This window comes from Bombus impatiens, unplaced genomic scaffold (genome assembly GCF_000188095.3).
Source record: "Bombus impatiens unplaced genomic scaffold, BIMP_2.2 scf_0233, whole genome shotgun sequence".
NCBI lineage: Eukaryota > Metazoa > Arthropoda > Insecta > Hymenoptera > Apidae > Bombus > Bombus impatiens.
The window spans coordinates 1,563,115-1,567,536 of NT_176652.1; the positions used below are offsets into that span (position 1 = coordinate 1,563,115).

The following is a 4,422-nucleotide window of genomic DNA, read 5'->3' on the forward strand; positions in this document are numbered from 1 at the left end:
CGATCGTCGCAACGCGACGATTCGCTGAAGTAATTCTCTTGGAATAAAACACATTACGGTAAAAGTTGCAATATCGTTGGAGTATGACACGTAGTCGTAGCTTTGGTACGATGAAACAATGTTCGTTCAATTAGATCAAGTTGCCTCGTTCGAATCATCGTCGTGCTGTCCACCTAAAGAGTAATACTCTTAAAACAACCTCTTTATCTATAGAAAGAACTTTTTCGACCGTGTTGAAGTTATTGTTGCTTCAAACGTAGGTAATTTAGCGATTAACGTACAAAGAATTTCTTTCGTCGGTTAAAAATCCTTCAAACCGCTAACAATTTTCAAGACCACTTAACTCGATGTAAGCTACTTTATATTTCGATTTCATTCGTTTCTTTCTTTCAAAATTCTCTATACAGAGTTACTATATTGTACGTCACTAACGATTTGATTTCCTCGGGAAGGAACCAGCAGGGTATCCGTGTTCCAAGTATCGAAGTTAATCGGCCGATTTCACCTGACTTTACAGTTTCTTCTCTGTGTACGAGATCGTTATTGGTTTTACGACTAAATTTCATCCGTCGGGAAATCCCGAGCTCCATTTCGTCAATAACAAAGGTCTTTGATTCGATTGGCCCGATCGATGGATCGGTGTGCAACAAGCTCGCAGTTCCTTCCCCGACAAAGCAACTCTGATAGCTATACGCGCTACACGTTCGCGTATTTATGTGGCATCCTTGGAGAAAAGTGTCTTTCCCTCGCGTTTTATCGCGTCATCTCTCACTTAATTATCCTTGATCGATCATCGATATATTATCGATAGTTGGAAATCGACTTGCAAGAAGGATCAATACGCAAATTTTATTAGATACCTCTTTATTTGCTCTTTTATGCTTATAACATTTTGTTCATATCAGATCTGAATTTTATCTGGTAGTTACTTTTTAATTCTATTCCGAATAGTTTCGATTCGGCTTTTATAGAACTCTATGGTCTCAAAGTGATACCAACAACGTTTGACGATCCCAAGATAAACGAGTTTGAAAGTGTTGCTAATAAGCTTTTGTATAGACGTGTACGCGGTTACGAGAAACGCAAAGGTCCAAAAATATGCAAAATGTACAAAGTAAGATGCTCGTTACAATTCATAAGAACACGAATCAAGCACATTTATGAATTTATCGTATGACAAATAATCCAAGTACACGATAAGGAACCGTAGACCGAAATACAGTTTAAATACAGTCGCATCCAAGTATGGAATAAGTAGGATCTGTTGAATATAGAGATCCATTTTGTTCTATCAAAATAGAGATCACAACGTTCGACAGATTAGGTTTCATGTTTGTTAAGGTAAAGAAAGGATTCGGAAATACAAATCGTTTACTTTATTTTACACACAACAGCTATACAATATATCTTACACTCTGAAGACCTCGACAACCTTTTTGCACGCACGCTTGTTCTCAACCGACTCTTCCAGATTCTTCTAACATCTGGCAACAGTCGTTTGTCTCCACTAAGACCTGGACACCCTCTGATGCTTACACACACATTCACATGTACAGTGTAAATGTATTATCTACCCAACAATGTTTGTATGAAGATGCATTGTGTCTGCAAAAGAAAGACACTTTCCGGACAATCTAATACTATGGGTTTGGCTCCTACGGATGAGATGTCGCCGGGGCCCAGGTCAGAGATGGCCATGTTGTTACTGTTTTCTGACACTGGAACACTCTCTAAGTTGTTGTTTCGATGGCCTGCGGGATATTCGTTAGACCCCTTGGTTTTTCTGTCGCTAATTTCTGGCTCTGTGCAAAGTTATATGAATATTAGAATAAAATTCTTTGTAATACCTCTCCAAAGTCCTCTCCATATTTTGACAGGATCCATCAGTGTACGGCAATAGAATTCATCGATCTCGTTCCTTGCCGATGTTGTCCGGAACTCTGACTAGACGAGCACCTCGACTCGAAGATGGTTGCAGGCAGATGTCTTAACCGAAGAATAACGTTAGCCGAGTCGCACAACTTTGAAGTAGCGTTAACCACGACTCGGTGGTAGTAGCAACCGAAATCCACGACACCATGGTGCCAGCAGCAGAATCCCACGTCCTCGAAAACAATTCCTCTCTTGAGCGAACCCCTTGTAAATGAAACAGGATGGGAATAAATGGACCGATGGAAATTTAAAGGAGAACTTGTATTTAAAGTCGCGCAGCGATACGTGTAATTTAAACGAATTAGAATAGAGCAGAGACGATTGATTGGAACACGACAGAATGGAATAAAGATAATAGATAGATGTGTTGAATTAGGAAAATTGTTTAATGATTTTACCGCGTTGTCGTATTCTAAGAAACAAAATGAAATTCTTCAATTTTGTCGTCATTTCGATTCTCTCGTTACAGTTTTGGAACTTACGGTTACGACAAACAAGAGAACGTAGGATCGTTGATGTTTGAGAAAATGGAACACAGAAAGTTTCGCGTCACAGCTACCAGCATATCTTCTTTAATCGCAGCTCGTAACATAGGGGAGAATAAACGAAGAAACAGACGAAGTACGAGCAATAGTTGAACGAGTGGAGAAAGTTGGAGCATCGACATAGAAGACATTCGTATCTTCCAACAAGTTTTTATAGTTTACTAGACTGCGAATTTTTACGCAACTCGGTATTTTTATTAACGCAACTAAAGAAATGTCTATATAAAAGTACATCCATCGAACGAGATACGTTAAGTTTACGTAATTTTAACGCAAGTTTAATCACTAAGAACTACTTTTAGAAGGAAACAACTTTATTTTCAGTATTTTTTATATTTTCATTTGTACATTATACGATATACTCGAATATTCAAACTCGCAACAGCAAACATGATACAACAAATTTACCAGGAAACATTTAATTTTCATCGTGTTTTACTCGATCTGATAGCTTCTTGATAACGAATCTTATTATTAACGAAGTTGCATTAACAAAGGCCAAAGTTCACACAGCGTTCCTTTAATAATCCGTATGCGTGTGTTTATCATTTAATTAACGAGATACAAACACATCTTGCTTTAGAATCTAATAAGAAGCCGTAAAGTTGCCCGGTTACCTTTGAAACAAACGCATACGGTAACTCTAACATCGGCTTCATAAACTTTATAATTTCGCATTGTGCTTGTTAATCCGGTTCTCGCGAAGCTTTCGCGCACTATCGATCCGTGTACCTACATTGAATTTTCTCGACTTCGAGGATGAACTCGAATGACCTGGCCAATCTATCGGATAAGATTTCGGCTATTACAATAAGACGTGATTTTCTGTAACTTGTATGGTCGTCATTTATTTTTTAGTCGGTGAAATTTGTGATACGTTTAAGAGCTTGTTGTTAAGACGAAATTAGGAGATTAAAAAACGAGGAGAATGGAAGGAAACTGATATATTAAAGCTAACATTAGGATAAAAGATTTGCATAGAAAGCAGATGGTTGAGGATAATTAAATCGTATGTATATAAAGATGTAAATGTAAATGTTTTATATTAAAGAAATCGTTTTGAGATTTAAATCGTAATATGCAAAATAGGCGATATAGAAAATTGATGGAGTGGTCGGTACAATTAAAAAAACTTAATAAATAAGGAATTTTTAATCAATCTGAAATGCTACAGAATACGAAAAGTAGGAAAAGAAGGTAAGCGATGCTTTCTGATAAATTATAAAGCTAACAATACAGAATCTGTTCTAATATTAAAGAGATTTGTAGCGATACCTACTTACATACACGTAGCGAGCAAATTATCATAGAAACGAGAAGGCGAAAATCTACCGCTCGTTAGAACAATAACGCGGTTGGTGTACGTATTATTATTATTATCCTTCCGATATACTATTTCAAACCTTTACATATTTTATTCCTTTTATCCCAGCTAATCTATTAATACCAGCTTTCTAATTACAATTTCCATTATACAATCTGTTATAATCTATTATAATCTATTACTATCACCTTTCCAATTAATCCACCAACACAACATCTGCAATATCGAATATCGAAAATTACTGTTCGCGCGAAAAAACGAAGAAAAGTGCATAAAAAGCGATAAAAAAAAAATACACGCGAGACGATTAACGATGCTCGAAGCATGCGTTATCGCTTTTAATATTATCGAATACAAAACCCTCTACTTGTGTAGCGTTAAAAAAAAAGAAAAAAAGGAGGAAAAAAGAGAAAAAGGTTGCAATTTCCTATCGGACAATCGAAACGGTCTATGACGACGACATTCATCGAAAACACGTTTCCAACTCGTCACCGCCGGTTCGTTTCGACGAAGAAGCGTCGACGACGGAACCACCGGCATTTTCATTATCGGACATCGGTCGCGAAATCGAAGCGGCGACAATTTCGAGCGCAAGCGGCGCAAAGTTTGCCGCGCGAACGG

General features: G+C 37.4%; 1 long non-coding RNA gene across 1 annotated transcript in view; it reads left to right on the top strand.

Annotated features, from left to right (window-relative positions):
* The first annotated feature begins 1,338 nt into the window (after positions 1-1,338).
* LOC117151488 overlaps positions 1,339-4,422 on the top strand; it is a 14,498-nt gene continuing 11,414 nt past the window's right edge. Inside the window, exon 1 of the long non-coding RNA XR_004461468.1 lies at positions 1,339-1,582. This is a non-coding gene — a long non-coding RNA (uncharacterized LOC117151488). The remainder of the gene's footprint in view (positions 1,583-4,422) is intronic.